Here is a 17,824-nt window from a genome sequence, read left to right on the forward strand (position 1 = left end):
TAAAAATTTTCACATCAAAAATAACATTAATTATTCTTTAAAAATCGAGTTTCAAGTTTTTTATATTTCAAGTGTTAACAACAACAAGTATTTCATAACAACGTGTAGTAAATCCCTACACAGATAACCATAAAAATCAGCAGCCGACAAAAACGAAGCGGCTGAAAATAACTGTTCCGATGATACCGTATGAAACGGTACAGCAGACAGCCTTAAGTTATGCGAAAAAGAGGAGAGTAATACAGTAGCGGCTAATACTTTGGAAACGTGTCTTCAAATGTTGCGTTTAAAAAAAGATTTCGACAATGGAACGTAATCAAACAAATACGTACATGTACTCGCTCAAAGATATAGAGGTGCTTGTACCGAAGTATAGTGGAGACGACGATTGCAATATAGATAAATGGATCGAAAATTTTGAATATCCAGCTGACACCTATGGTTGCAACGATGGACGTAACCTCCTTTTAGCCCGACAGCTGTTAACTGGTAGTGTGAAAATGTTAGCCGAAATTTGTGTGGCACGTACATGGTCCGAACTAAAAGCACGACTAACATCAGAATTTCGGAAAATACCCAGCCACAGAGACACAATTAAAAAATTAGAAACTCGGCGTTGGAGTAAAGGCAAGGAAAGTATTTTGCATTATGTTTTATCAATCCAAAAAATTGCAAACAACAGCTCAATACGAGATAATGAGTTAGTCGAATTCATAATTGAAGGGCTACAGGACAAAAGTGCGTGCGTGTCTGTACTATACAATACAAATACTCTCCAGGAACTGAAAAAAACAATACCCAAGTATGAGAAACTCATAGGGAACGTGAGCCTCCCCAACTGTGCTGGCAAAAAAGAAATCAGGGGAAATAAGAATGTGTATTGATTACAGAAATTTAAACAAGTTGATAGTGAAAGATAATTACCCACTACCATTAATCGAAGATTGCCTTGAATATTTAGAAGGTAAAAAAGTGTTTAGTTTACTGACCTGAAATCAGGGTTTTAGCAAGTTAAAATGAGTGAACAATCAATTAAGTATACATCCTTCGTCGTTCCGAATGGACAGTACGAATTTTTGCGAATGCAATTTGGCCTTAAAAATGGGCCAGCTATGTTGCAGCGCTTTATTTTAAGGAATTTGTAGCTAAAAATGAAACAATCGTGTATATGGACGATATATTAATTGCGAACACAAATATAGAAGAGCATATTGAGTTAGTTATAAGGGTATTGACACGTTTAAGAGTGTATAGTCTTGAATTGAAAATACAGAAATGCAAGTTTGCACATTACGAAATAGAATATTTAGGGTATCGTGTATCAGGTGATGGAATAAAGCCATCTGATAGTCACATAAAAGCCATTTCTGAGTATCCCTTCCCAAAAAATCAAAAGGACGTACAATCCTTTCTCAGATTGTGTTCATACTTCAGAAAGTTCGTAAAATCATTTTCAATTATCGCGAATCCGTTGTACAAACTGGTAAAGAAGGACGCAAAATTCCAAACTGAATTACATAGCGATGCTAGCGCTATCGGGTATGGCGCCATATTGCTACAAAAGCAGGACGACAAAGTCTTTCACCCTATTGCTTATTTCTCAAAGCGAACTAACGAAGCCGAGTCACGTTACCATAGCTTTGATTTAGAAACCCTTGCAATAATAAATGTCTTGCGCCGCTTCAGAATATACTTAGAGGGCATTAAATTTAAAATTGTTACAGATTGCAATTCCCTTGCACTGACTTTAAATAAAAAAACGATAAACAGCCGGATAGCTAGGTGGGCATTATAATTGCAAAATTTCGATTATACCATACAGCATCGAAGCGGTGCGAAAATGGTTCACGTGGATGCACGGAGTAGATGCCAAATACATTCCGAAAAAGTTGTAGCAATGGTCGACAGCGAGGATATAGACTTTAGGTTGGAGGCGGCACACTACAAAAAGCAGATCACAACAAATTCGAAATGCTTAATGGGATCATATACAGAAAGAATGAGGACAGCCCTTTATTCTATGTACCGCAAGAGATGGAGCAGGAAGTAATAAAAACGACCCATGAGCATATTGGCCACTTAGGAGTAGATAAGTGTTATAAAAAAATAATAGAAAATTATTGGTTCCCGGATATGAAAAAGAAAATAAACAAATTTACAAAAAACTTCATACGATGCATAATGTATTCTCCGCCCATAAAACCAAACGAACGGACACTACATAACATACCCAAAGAGCCTACCCCATTCCACATAGACCACCTAGGACCTTTACCATGCTTACAGTCCAAACGTAAGAATATTTTAGTTATAATAGATAGTTTTACAAAGTATGTGAAGTTGTATCCAGTCCTTACAACAAGTACAAAGGAAGTTAACGCATCACTAAACAAGTACTTTGAATATTATAGCCTCCCGGTTAGATGTATTACAGATAGGGGTAGTTGTTTCACATCTAAGGATTTTTCTGTGTTTATGGAAAGTAAAAATATGCAGCACATAAACGTTGCTGTGCACTCGCCTCAGGCAAATGGGCAGGTCGAGAGGGTCAACCGAACACTAGTAGGTATGCTAGCAAAATTTAGTGAATCTATACAACATGCTGACTGGGTTAAACATATAACGAAAATTGAATTTGCTCTTAATAACACAGTTAACAGGGCCATAGGTATGACACCCAGCAAAGCATTATTTGGAGTGAATCAGCGAGGTCCTTTAGTCGACAAACTGGCTGAATATCTGGAAGATTACCTTCCACAAAGGGGGAGGGGAGATATGGAAAAGTTACGTGATACTGCAAAGCAAAATATAGAAATGTTGCAAAATTACAACCTAAAGGAAAGCGAGCTGAAGAATAAAAAAGTTAATAAATTTAAAATAGGCGATTTTGTAGTAATTAAGAATTTCGCAAAATACCCAGTTACAGAGACACAATTAAAAAATAAGTAAGGACCCCCTTATCTGAACGATCGGTTGTATGGGATATATATTATATATAGCTCCGATCGACATGATTTTTACAGGAAATCTTCCATGATATATTAGAATATATATCATCAAGTTTCAAGTTTTTATATTGGAAATTAAGGGAGAAATGACCAAAAATCTTTCTATCTGAACGATCGGTTGTATGGGATAGGTATATACTATACATATAGCTCCGATCAAAGTGATTTTTTCAGAAAATCTTCTATGATATATTAGAATAAATATCACCAAATTTAACGTTTTTATATTGGTAATTAAGGGAGAAATGGCTAAAAATCGTTCTATCTGAACGATCGGTTGTATGGGATATATATTATATATAGCTCCGATCAAAGTGATTTTTTCAGGATATCTTCTATGATATATTAGAATCATCGAGTTTCACGTTTATACTTTCTAAATTGCGGTAGGAATGACCAAAATCGTCTTATCTGAGCGATCGGTTGTATGGGAGATATATGTTATAGTGGTCCGATCGTACCGGATCCGACAAATGTCTAATATAATATAAAAATACATCCTTGTGCCAAATTTCATTGAGATGTCTCAAAATTTGAGGGACAGTTTGCGTTCAAACACACAGACGGACGGACGGACAGACGGACATGGCTATATTGTAGGGTCTATATTAAGTTGTTTATTTTATTTATATTAATACTTTTACTTGTTTCTTACTTGTGATTTTTCAATTTTTTTAAAATAATTAAGTTACCTTTTTTAAATGAAAATTTTGGAAGTTATCAAAATAAGAAAATTTTGTTAGAATATAAAATTTTGTTAAACAAATTAATATTTCAAATAATTCAATAAAATATTTATAGAATAAATAGTTTATTATAATTATTCTATAATGGCGATCTTGCCACAATAAAATAAATAAATGACAATAGATCTGTACTATATTAAGCAGCTGTCGAGCGCTACATTAGTCAAAAAAGTTAACTCTATATCAACGCTTTTCAAACAAACTGCTACAACTAATATTTGCAAATAAATTAACCTTGAAATTAAATTAACATAAAATTATAAATATATATATATACTTTCAATAATGACATTTTGGAAAGAAGAACTTTTAAATCAATAAAATATAAATTTTGCTCTGTTTCCTACAACTATCCTCCTGTATATATAAATGCAACACCATTGTGAACAGCGTGTTATCTAAAATGTGCATACTTTCAAAATTAAATGAATGAAGTGAAACACCTACAGACCTACTTTATTATTATGTGACAAAAAGTCAAAATCTGTATATCTTTATATATAAATGTGCAATTTTCAATCGTGTGCAAAGATACAGATATAAAATATATATATTTATATATTTTTTTTTTTTTTTTTTTTACAACGAGCTTTGGCAGTTGCTAAAATTTTTTCTTTCTTCTATTCTAATTTAAAAATTTTTTCAATTAAGAAAAAAATTATCATAACAATAATAATGATAAAAAATTATTGTTAGGCCTTGAGCTCGATTCGAACCCGCGATCTTAAAATCAGTAGGCCGGTATAACAACAAAAATTGTTAATACATCCCAGAGCACGGGGAAAAAAGTGTCAATAAAATATGACACTATGGCAGCATTGCCAACAAACAAGTCCAATTTTCACAGCTATTCTGCAACAGATGTCGCAGTGTTGTGAATATCAATTGGCACGAACCAGAATGGAAGTAGGATTAATGAAGACAAACAAAAAACCGCTGTGGTGGCTGAATGGTTATAGCAGCGGCGCCGAAACGTTGCCGATGAAGGAATTTAGCAGTTCCCGAAATGGATCTATACAACGAGCTTTGGCAGTTGTCTAAAATTTTTTCTTTCTTCTATTCTAATTTAAAAATTTTTTCAATTAAGAAAAAATTTATCATAACAATAATAATGATAAAAAATTATTGTTAGGCCTTGAGCTCGATTCGAACCCGCGATCTTAAAATCAGTAGGCCGATATAACAACAAAAATTGTTAATACATCCCAGAGCACGGGGAAAAAAAGTGTCAATAAAATATGACACTATGGCAGCATTGCCAACAAACAAGTCCAATTTTCACAGCTATTCTGCAACAGATGTCGCAGTGTTGTGAATATCAATTGGCACGAACCAGAATGGAAGTAGGATTAATGAAGACAAACAAAAAACCGCTGTGGTGGCTGAATGGTTATAGCAGCGGCGCCTAAACGTTGCCGATGAAGGAATTTAGCAGTTCCCGAAATGGATCTATACAACGAGCTTTGGCAGTTGTCTAAAATTTTTTCCTTCTTCTATTCTAATTTAAAAATTTTTTCAATTAAGAAAAAATTTATCATAACAATAATAATGATAAAAAATTATTGTTAGGCCTTGAGCTCGATTCGAACCCGCGATCTTAAAATCAGTAGGCCGATATAACAACAAAATTTGTTAATACATCCCAGAGCACGGGGAAAAAAGTGTCAATAAAATATGACACTATGGCAGCATTGCCAACAAACAAGTCCAATTTTCACAGCTATTCTGCAACAGATGTCGCAGTGTTGTGAATATCAATTCGCACGAACCAGAATGGAAGTAGGATTAATGAAGACAAACAAAAAACCGCTGTGGTGGCTGAATGGTTATAGCAGCGGCGCCTAAACGTTGCCGATGAAGGAATTTAGCAGTCCCCGAAATGGATCTATACAACGAGCTTTGGCAGTTGTCTAAAATTTTTTCTTTCTTCTATTCTAATTTAAAAATTTTTTCAATTAAGAAAAAATTTATCATAACAATAATAATGATAAAAAATTATTGTTAGGCCTTGAGCTCGATTCGAACCCGCGATCTTAAAATCAGTAGGCCGATATAACAACAAAAATTGTTAATACATCCCAGAGCACGGGGAAAAAAGTGTCAATAAAATATGACACTATGGCAGCATTGCCAACAAACAAGTCCAATTTTCACAGCTATTCTGCAACAGATGTCGCAGTGTTGTGAATATCAATTGGCACGAACCAGAATGGAAGTAGGATTAATGAAGACAAACAAAAAACCGCTGTGGTGGCTGAATGGTTATAGCAGCGGCGCCTAAACGTTGCCGATGAAGGAATTTAGCAGTTCCCGAAATGGATCTATACAACGAGCTTTGGCAGTTGTCTAAAATTTTTTCTTTCTTCTATTCTAATTTAAAAATTTTTTCAATTAAGAAAAAATTTATCATAACAATAATAATGATAAAAAATTATTGTTAGGCCTTGAGCTCGATTCGAACCCGCGATATATTTATATAGATAAATAATAATTTGCATATATAAATACCTTACTTATATATTAAATAGAAGAAAATCTGCTTTTTGCCGGAATAATAAACGCATTATAGTGGCTACTTTTAAAATAATTTCCACATAAGAGTGGTACCAACAAGGAAGTATAGCAGTAACACTACGTCACTATCAAATACTTTGTGTCTATAAACGTCTTATTTATTATATTAGAATATTAAATATTTTTACTGTTGCTGTTACTACGTGTACTTACTGTTAATTAATTGTACGCAACGTCGACGTCTCATTTACACCTCAATAAAAGCTGATTTTGATGTGGATAGTCTCATAAAAAGCATCATTTAAGATACTTCAACAACAACCTTTTCATTGCAATATCAACGATCAACATTTTTAATTAAAATTTAATTATAAGTAATTGAAAAGATCATTGTATGTAAGTACGAATATAAATATATATTTTTATATTAATACAAATTTTTTAATCTAATTTAAATAATATTAAATTAATATATATATATATATATATATATATATATATATATATATATTTATAAACAAATTATTTTAATTTATTATAAATTTTTTTTTTTTTTTTTAACTTTACTTCACATTTAAGTATTAGTTTTTCTCTTGTTAACTTTCTTTCCAGGGAACAATTACATTTTTAAATTTTAATGGTTTTACGTACACCAATAAAAACTCGTTCTTTTACATCTTCAGAGAATTTAAATAATAACACGAATAACACAATGTCTCTAAATCAAACACAAAATACAAACATTAGTACTACTCCAGACAACATTCAGACAATTCTACACAAGGAGATAATTTTAGATTCCATTCAAATAAATCCCTTAAATTACCTCAATTTTGGTCAGATTGTCCTGAAACATGGTTTTTACTTATTGAAGGACAATTTGAAATAATTAACATTATTGATGATAATATCAAATTTCAAAATGTTCTTATTTCACTTCAACAAGAAACAATATCCAAAATTGTTGATGTTATCAATCCTCCTCCCTCTATTAATAAATATAATACAATTAAAAAATTCTTTGTGAGGAAAAAATACTTGAAAATTTATTTTCAAATACTGAATTGGGAGATAGATCTCCATCTGAACTTTTTAGATATATGAAGTCACTAACAAGTTCATCATCTATTTTTTGTCAGGAATTACTTTTTAAATTATGGATCAGAAAATTACCACAAGATATTCAAATACATTTAACTTCAAAATATTACTGATATAATTTCACTTGCAGATAAACTTTTTGATTTAATTAAAAAACCACATTCTTCTAAAATTTCTTCAATAGCTAGTATTGAAAATAATGTTCTTACACAATGTGTAAAAAATTTAACTGATTTAACTACTACAATTTTTCAAAATTTAAATCAAATTATTACCGATATCAATGAATTAAAAATTCGATCTAGATCTAGAGAAAGAAATCAATCTAACTTCAGAAATTTTTCTAGATCTAGAAGTTTTAATAATGATAATAATATATGTTGGTATCATCGAAAATTTAAACATAATGCTTACAAATGTATTAAACCCTGTAATTTTAATGTAAATAAAAATAATCTAAATTCAAAATCAAATTCTTTAAACTAAACAAATCCGTTATGACTGTGGGTAATAATGGAGTTAATAATCAATCGTCCCACCGTCTATTCATATTTGATAAATTCAATAAATTAAATTTTTTAATTGATACAGGTGCTATAGTTTCAGTTATTCCTTCTTCAAAATTTAAAACTTATAAACGTTTTTCTGACCTTAAACTTTCGGCAACTAATGGATCTAACATAGAAACTTTTGGAACAAAGCTTTTAAAAATTGATTTAGGTCTTAGAAGAGATTTTGAATTCCTTTCATTCTTGCAGATATTTCTACTCCCATTATTGGTGCAATTTTTTTAGAAAAATTTGGTATTTTGGTAGATATTAAAAATAAAGAAATTACAGATTTGAAAACAAAATTAAAAGTTTCTGGATCTTCTGGTTTTTGCGATATATTTTCCTTTATGATTCCTATTTCAGAAAATAAATTTACAAATATTTTAAATGAATTTCCTCTTATTACGTGTGAACCTAATTATACTGAAAAAGTACAACCAAAACAGTTCACCGAATAGAAATAAAAGGAGTATCTCCTTTTTCTAAACCTCGTCGTCTAGATCCTATAAAATTAAAAATAGCTAAAACTGAATTTGAATTTTTAGTCAAAACTGGTATATGTAGACCTTCTAACTCTCACATTGCTTCTCCACTCCATCTGGTCCCTAAGAAAGATCCAAATGACTGGAGACCTTGTGGAGATTACAGACGACTTAATTTTATAACAATACCAGATAGGTATCCCTTACCTCATATTCATGACCTTAACATAGATTTAAAAAATAAAAAGATATTTTCAAAAATTGACCTCATTCGTGCATATCACCAAATACCAATGGCAGAAGAAGATATTCACAAAACAGCTATAACAACTCCATTCGGAATGTTTGAATTCGTACGAATGCCATTTGGATTACGAAACAGTGCTCAAATATTTCAACGTTTCATAAACGAAGTATTTTCAGGTTTAGATTTTGTTTTTGTCTATATTGACGACATATTAGTAGCTAGTAACAATGAGGAAGAACATATAGAACATTTAAAAACAGTTTTTAAAAGACTTGAGAAATATAATTTAAATATTAAACCTACAAAATGTATTTTCGGAGTTGAATAATTGGACTTTCTAAGTTATGAAATTTCTAGTGAAGGAATCAGGCCTTCTTTTGAACGAGTTGAAATAATTTCTAATTTTGAAAAACCCCTCTCAATTAATAAATTACAAAATTTTTTAGATATGGTGAATTATTACCATAGATATATTAAAATGTTAGCAAAAGAACTTAGTCCACTACATGAAATGTTAAATTTTGCTATCAAAAATAAACTTAAAGAATTAAATTGGACAGAAAAAACTACTTCAGCTTTTGAAAATGTTAAGAAACTTTTTACACAAAAAACACTACTCACTCACTTTGATAAAAATGGTCAACTATCACTTGCTGTAGATGCATCAAATGTTGCAATTGGAGCAGTTCTACAACAAATAAGTAACAACTCTTTAGAACCACTTGCATATTTTTCAAGAAAATTAACTCAATCTGAAATAAATGACTCTACTTTTGATAGAGAACTTCTAGCAATATACAACTCTATTAAACACTTTAGACATTTTCTTGAAGGAAGAACATTTACTATATACACTGATCATAAACCTTTAACACATGTCAATACATTTCTGGCAAAAATAATACAGTAGTTGATACTCTCTCACGGATTCCAGATATTAATACAATTTTAACAAAAGATATTAATTTTCAAACATTATATGATGAACAACAAAAAGATGAAATTCTTAAAAAATTAATTTCAGATCTTAGTTCCAAAAATAATTTAAAAGAAATTAATATTCCTCTTCTAAATCTCAATATTTGGTGTGACATTACTCAAAAACCTTTAAGACCATATGTTCCTAATTCAATGAGAAAAATTATATTTGACAAAATGTATTGTTTATCTCACCCAAGTGTTCGAACAACTAGACGTCTCATTCAATCTAAATATTTTTGGCCAGAAATGCGTAAGGAAATTAATAATTTGGCAATTAGTTGTATTAATTGTCAAAAATGTAAAATTTCTAAATATACGAAAAGTCCTACTCAAAAAATTAATATTCCTTCAGGACGATTTGAATATATACATATGGATCTAGTTGGTCCACTACCTATATCCAAAGAAAATCGGTATATATTGACTATTATCGATAGACATACACGTTGGCCAGAAGCATATCCGTTAAAAGATATTTCAGCAAAAACAGTATCAACTACATTTGTTCAAAATTATGTTCCTCGTTTCGGTATTCCACTCAAAATTACAGTAGATCAAGGTTCACAATTTACATCTAAATTATTCACTGAATTAACTGTTTTATTAGGGGCTCATAAAATTCACACTTCTCCATATCACCCACAGTCAAATGGAATGATTGAAAGATTTCATAGAACTTTAAAAACGGCAGTTACAGCTTCGGACGACTCCACACATTGGTTAGAGATTTTACCTTGGATACTTTTAGGTTTACGAACTTCTGTTGAAGAAGATTTGAAATGCTCTTCCGCTGAACTTGTATATGGCCAAACAATTAGACTTTCTGGTGAATTAGTTGTTTCTAATTATAATAATGAAATTGATAACACAAATGAAACTCTTACTAAACTTAGAAAACATTTCTCAATTGTTCGATCAAAAATAACTCATCATATCAAAGAAAATGATTTTATTCCCAAAAATTTAAACACTTGTGAATACGTCTTTCTTAAAGTTATTCATAAGTCTAATTTACAACCACCTTACGAGGGACCATTTAAAGTTATTTCCAGACAAAATAAAACAAGTTACCTTTTTTAAATGAAAATTTTGGAAGTTATCAAAATAAGAAAATTTTGTTAGAATATAAAATTTTGTTAAACAAATTAATATTTCAAATAATTCAATAAAATATTTATAGAATAAATAGTTTATTATAATTATTCTATAATATCAACTCAGTTCGTCGCCCTGATCAATTCGGTATACTTAATGGTGAGTCTATCTTCTATATTTCTCAACGTTACAAACATCGGACCAAAGTTAATATACCATTTCATATTCATGAAAGGTATAATTAGAAACTCGGCGTTGGAGTAAAGGTAAGGAGAGTATTTTGCATTATGTTTTATCAATGCAAAAAATTGCAAACAACAGCTCAATACGAGATAATGACTTAGTCGAATTCATAATTGAAGGGCTACAGGACAAAAGTGCGTGCGTGTCTGTACTATACAATACAAATACTCTCCAGGAACTGAAAAAAGCAATACCCAAGTATGAGAAACTCATAGGGAACGTGAGCCTCCCCAATTGTGCTGGCAAAAAAGAAATCAGGGGAAATAAGAATGTGTATTGATTACAGAAATTTAAACAAGTTGATAGTGAAAGATAATTACGAAGATGTCCATGAACATTTAGAAGGTAAAAAAGTGTTTAGTTTACTGAACTGAAATCAGGGTTTTACCAAGTTAAAATGAGTGAACAATCAATTAAGTATACATCCTTCGTCGTTCCGAATGGACAGTACGAATTTTTGCGAATGCAATTTGGCCTTAAAAAGGGGCCAGCTATATTCCAGCGCTTTATAAACCAGGTTTTTAAGGAATTTGTAGCTAAAAATGAAATAATCGTGTATATGGACGATATATTAATTGCGAACACAAATATAGAAGAGCATATTGAGTTAGTTATAAGGGTATTGACACGTTTAAGAGAGTATAGTCTTGAATTGAAAATACAGAAATGCAAGTTTGCACATTACGAAATATAATATTTCGGGTATCGTGTATCAGGTCATGGAATAAAGCCATCTGATAGTCACATAAAAGCCATTCTGAGTATCCCTTCCCAAAAAATCAAAGGGACGTACAATCCTTTCTCGGATTGTGTTCATACTTCAGAAAGTTCGCAAAATCATTTTCAATTATCGCGAATCCGTTGTACAAACTGGTAAAGAAGGACGCAAAATTCCAAACTGAATTACATTGCGATGCTAGCGCTATCGGGTATGGCGCCATATTGCTACAAAAGCAGGACGACAAAGTCACCCTATTGCTTATTTCTCAGAGCGAACTAACGAAGCCGAGTCACGTTACCATAGCTTTGAATTAGAAACCCTTGCAATAATAAATGCCTTGCGCCGCTTCAGAATATACTTAGAGGGCATTAAATTTAAAATTGTTACAGATTGCAATTCCCTTGCACTGACCTTAAATAAAAAAACGATAAACAGCCGGATAGCTAGGTGGGCATTATAATGGCAAAATTTCGATTATACCATACAGCATCGAAGCGGTGCGAAAATGGTTCACGTGGATGCACTGAGTAGATGCCAAACACATTCCGAAAAAGTTGTAGCAATGGTCGACAGCGAGGATATAGACTTTAGGTTGCAGGCGGCACAATTACGTGACAATAAAATATGCGAGCTGAAAAAGCAGATCACAACAAATTCGAAATGCTTAATGGGATCATATACAAAAAGAATGAGGACAGCCCTTTATTCTATGTATCGCAAGAGATGGAGCAGGATAATGAAAACGACCCATGAGCATATTGGCCATTTGGGAGTAGATAAGTGTTATAAAAAAATAATAGAAAATTATTGGTTCCCGGATATGAAAAACAAAATAAACAAATTTACAAAAAACTTCACACGATGCATAATGTATTCTCCGCCCCTAAAACCAAACGAACGGACACTACATAACATACCCAAAGAGCCTACCCCATTCCACATAGACCACCTAGGACCTTTACCATCCTTACAGTCCAAACGTAAGCATATTTTAGTTATAATAGATAGTTTCACAAAGTATGTGAAGTTGTACCCAGTCCTTACAACAAGTACAAAGAAAGTTAACGCATCACTAAACAAGTACTTTGAATATTATAGCCTCCCGGTTAGATGTATTACAGATAGGGGTAGTTGCTTCACATCTAAGGATTTTTCTGTGTTTATGGAAAGTAAAAATATGCAGCACATAAACGTTGCTGTACACTCGCCTCAGGCAAAGAATAAAAAAGTTAATAAATTTAAAATAGGCGATTTTGTGGTAATTAAGAACGTAGACAATACAATAGGTACGAACAAAAAGCTTGTGCCTAAGTTTAAAGGCCCTTATACGATATATAAATTTCTACCGAACGACCGGTACGTTATCCGAGACATCGAAGACTGTCAGATTACCCAGATACCTTACGATGGGGTCCTGGAAGCTTGTAACTTTAGGCTGTAGAAGACCAGTTCTGAACATAAAAGCAGCACTTAACTCTTCTTTTATCATATAAGATTTTGTAATTAAAAACACTTAAAACTTCTTTTATCACATAAGTTATAGTATTGTTACGAATATTAGCAAAACTAAGGGGTGCTGCTAACTCTAAGCCGATGCTAAACAGTGATATCATGCACATCCATAGATCAATCATTATGTATCTACTACATAAACGAATCAATAATTGCGTCTACACATATGTACGTATACGAGCAGCGGAGAAACAATGCACAAACACATGCATATATCTTATCTGAGTTGTCACAAAAGAGGGCAATAATTTGTGCAAGTACTATGCGGCAGTACCCACCGACGTGTGCCGTACGTACGGACGTTTGTCGTACGAAACACGTTTGACCGAACTCTCAAGCCCGAATGAATCAATGTGTGCTTCTGTGTACATGTACATAACATATTTGTGTGTGTATTGTTTACAGATAAGTACTGTTGCCATTGACCATTTTGCATGCATGGTTATGGAAACATCAACTTTTTCCAATTTAATTTTTGATATTGTAAAAGGCCGGAATAAATATTAAATACGTATAAATAAATTACATATTTATAATCTGCACTTTTACATAATTATTTTGAATTATTTTCACAATTTTTCAAACTTTAATTAGGTGTTTTTGCATAAAAGTGCAAACGGTCAAAAATTAGCGCACAAAAGTTTACTAGGCAACTCTGTCTAGTGAGAGAGCGATCAGCTGACACGTTCTTACGGGAAAAATCAAAATTGTTTTGATTTCTACGTTCCGGGCTATGTACATGCGGGCGTTGCACGTCGGTGAGTTTTCGTTTACATTGCACACTCATAAGATAGGTCGTGTCAGCTGACACGTTTTTGGTACGTACGTTCGTGAGTAACTGCCGCATAATGCGGCTGACACGACCTATCTTATGAGTGTGCAATGTAATCGAAAACTCACCGACGTGCAACGCCCGTACGTACGTAGCCCGGAACGTAGAAATCAAAACAATTTTGATTTTTTCCGTAAGAACGTGTCAGCTGATCGTTCTCTCACTAGACATAGTTGCCTAGTAAACTTTTGTGCGCTAATTTTTGACCGTTTGCAATTTTATGCAAAAACACCTAATTAAAGTTTGAAAAATTGTGAATATAATTCGAAATAATTATGTAAAGCTGCTCATTATAAATATGTAATCTATTTATACTTATTTAATATGTATTCCGGCCTTTTACAATATCAAAAATTAAATTGGAAAAAGTTGATGTTTCCATAAGCATACATGCAAAATGGTCAATGGCAACAGTGCTTATCTGTAAACAATACACACACAAATATGTTATGTACATGTACACAGACGCACACATTGATTCCTACGGGCTTGAGAGTTCGGTCAAACGTGCTTCGTACGACAAACGTCCTTACGTACGGCACACGTCGGTGGGTAACTGCCGCATTACTCAAATGAGAAATTATACATCTGTAGTTGTACCTGAGAAATTTATAACCAGTGTTGCCAGGATAGCCTTTTCGTGGCTAGATTTAGCATTTTTTTTTTTGCCTTTAGCCTCGAAATTTTGGGTTTAGCTTCGTGACTTTTCTAGCCTTTTTTACTCCGAATGTATTTTTAAATATTTCTAAAATAAAATAATTTCAATAGTTCCTGTGAACACCTCATACCTAATAATATGAGTTCTCTACAAAAGATTAATTCCTTTTCTGCTGAAAATTCGTTGAAAATTTCAAAGCCAGATGTATTTTCTTACTTTGAAAAAGAGAAGTATAGTTATTCTTCAAGTCAAATTTTATTAATAGAGCTGCAGTGGCGAAAACTTATAACTATACAATGGACAAATGTACATTCCACCATGGAATATTGGTCGGAAGTCCGAGAATATAAAAATGCATTAAATGAACCTCCTTTTTTAGAACTTGTCGAATTCATATTTAGTTTTTTAGTATTACCACTCAGTAACGCGGAGGTTGAAAGAATTTTTAGTGGCATGAAAATTCTGAAAACTAAATTAAGGAACAAACTAAAAATTAAAATGCTTAATGCGCTGCTTAATATTAGATGCTCGTTAAAACGCCTATCTAAATGTTGTAATGACTTTGAAATTACCGATGATCTCATATCTATGGTAAATAGCCAAACTTTATACCCAGACTTAAGCTCTTCTGATTCTTCAGACGAGGAATATTTTATATAAATAATTAGTTTGTAATATTTTTCTTATGTATATACACATATGCAATTATTTAAAGTACTTCCATGTGCTAGTCAAGGAAAATGTGCTTGATATGTTTTGAAACAGGAAGTTATGCTTAAGTTATGTTTATAAGTTTTTATTTACAAATGTGTAAACTAAAATATAAAAAAAATTGTATGAATTAACCAAAAAATTTCTGGCCTTTTTTTAGCTTCTTTTTTTTCTAAATTTAGCCTTTTCTAACCTTTTTTTTTTGCCCATCTAGCTTCTTATTTTTGCATCACCTGGCAACACTGTTTATAACTAAGTAAAATTCTGGAAGCGCCTAGAAGATGCCACGAAGAAATCACAGAGTATAAAAGCATCAGCGGTAGAGGCGCTATGAGCAAGTTTCGATTCAGACACTATCTAGCGAGCAATAGCAGTATTATTTAGATAGTAGAGTTTCATTTGAGCTATCAATCAGTTTGGTTATTAAGCCAGCTAGTTGCAAAGTATAAGTGTTATTGTGAAGTAATTTAATAAAGGCAATATTTCCATTATTCAATATTGGAGTTATTTATTCAACAGTTTAGCGATACGAACGTTGGTAGAAGATTGCAAATAAGAGCATTTGCAAGTAAATTCGTTACAGTATATTAAAACATTTAATATAATCTGACAGAGGGCGGTCATTTTTGGTCAGGTTGGCCGAGCTGTAGTATATGTAATGTATTGTAAATTACAAGTAGCATATTCTATTACGATTCGTAATGATGTAAACATGTGAGCAAATATTATAAAATAATGGTATATAGATCCATTATAGAACCTCACCTCATATATTACCCTACAGTTTTATTCACATTAGCGGACTCGAATATCTCAAAACTCCAGGTGAAGCAGAATAAAGCAATGCAAACCGCATCCTTAAGAAACGTTACGATACACCAATACATGAAATGCTTGAAAGCCTAAATTGGCTAAGCGTAAAACAACTCATCGTATACTATACTTTAAAATTTATACATAATATTAAAATAGGAAATCAGCCGAAATATCTAAACGACCGACTGTTATACAACAACGAGGTTCACGATTACCAAAGAAGAAACAGAAACAACTTTCGCCTGCCAGCAGTACGATCGGAGTTCGACAAGAAAAATATATACTACGAAGGACTGAGAGAATATAAGGATCTTCCAATTGAAATAAAACAATGCCAAAACATCAATGAAATTAAGAAACTACTGTATAATTACTGTAAAGCACTACCTTTTAGATAATGATCTCATAGATATACAAATAACTTAGGTCTACAAGACTGTATAAAAATAAATAATAATAATAATAAATAATAATAATAATAAATAATAATAATAATAAATAATAATAATAATAAACACATAACATTAATACAAGGAATAAACATAATTTCAAACTGCCTTTGTTCAGAACTGAAATAGATCAGCAAAATATTTTTTATAAAGGTCTAAAAAGTTTCAATGAACTGCCTATAGATATAAAAAGTTGTAACGAAATCGTAGCTTTTAAAGCAAAGCTTTACGAATATTGTAAAACCTTAGCAATAAGATAGTAAATTGAAATCTAATTTAATCTATGAATTAGGCTTTTTTGCCGTAATAAATAAATGAAATGAAATGAAATAGAATATGTTATTGTGAAAAATGCTATTGTGAAAAATGCTATTGTGAACAACAAAAACATGAAAAGATTGAATACACACTGAATAAAAAATCAATTGATACATAGCAACCGACGCAGAAGGTTTTATTACTAAAATTCACAATAATTTGAAATATTCCCAAGTCCCCTAATGCATCAAGTTGTGGTCGCTTCGAAGAGTAACCGATATTTTTACAATAAATAAATAAATGTAAGGCGCGATAACCTCCGAAGAGATTTTAGGCCGAGCTTCTCTTCCAATTTGCGTCGTGCTCCTTTTTAATTTTTCCTACAAATTGGCGGGACGGGACCTACTTGTTTTATGCCGACTACGAACGGCATCTGCGAGGCAGATGAGTTTTCACTGAAAGCTTTTCATGGCAGAAATACACTCGGAGTGCTTGCCAAACACTGCCGAGGGGCGACCCCGCCTAGAAAAATTTTCTTGTAATTGAAAAACCTTATTTCTAAAATTTTGATGTTGCTTTGCCCAGGGTGTGAACCCAGGGCATTCGGTGTGGTAGGCGGAGCACGCTACCATCACACCACGGTGGCATTTTTTACATATAAATGCACATAAAACTTGGCTTGTCAAAGCGGCTTGGCACGGCTTTTGGCTCAAAAAATAGTGGTGATCACTCATTTAAAATATCATATTTCCGAAACTAATACGGGTGTCGCAGCCAGAGAAGTGCAGAATGTTTAAAAAATCGGTGGATGGCTTACAAAAAAAACAAAAAGATTAATTCATGTTAATTTTTTACAATTTTGCTAAGTTACTTTAAAAAAACTCATACTATAACCTAAT

General features: G+C 32.2%; 1 protein-coding gene across 1 annotated transcript in view; it reads right to left on the reverse strand.

Annotated features, from left to right (window-relative positions):
- The window catches only part of tub (interleukin 1 receptor associated kinase 4 tube), a 51,970-nt gene that overhangs the window by 17,318 nt on the left and 16,828 nt on the right, over nt 1-17,824 (reverse strand). The window lies entirely within an intron of this gene.

Source organism: Eurosta solidaginis, chromosome 1 (genome assembly GCF_040869045.1).
Source record: "Eurosta solidaginis isolate ZX-2024a chromosome 1, ASM4086904v1, whole genome shotgun sequence".
NCBI classification, from domain to species: Eukaryota; Metazoa; Arthropoda; class Insecta; order Diptera; family Tephritidae; genus Eurosta; species Eurosta solidaginis.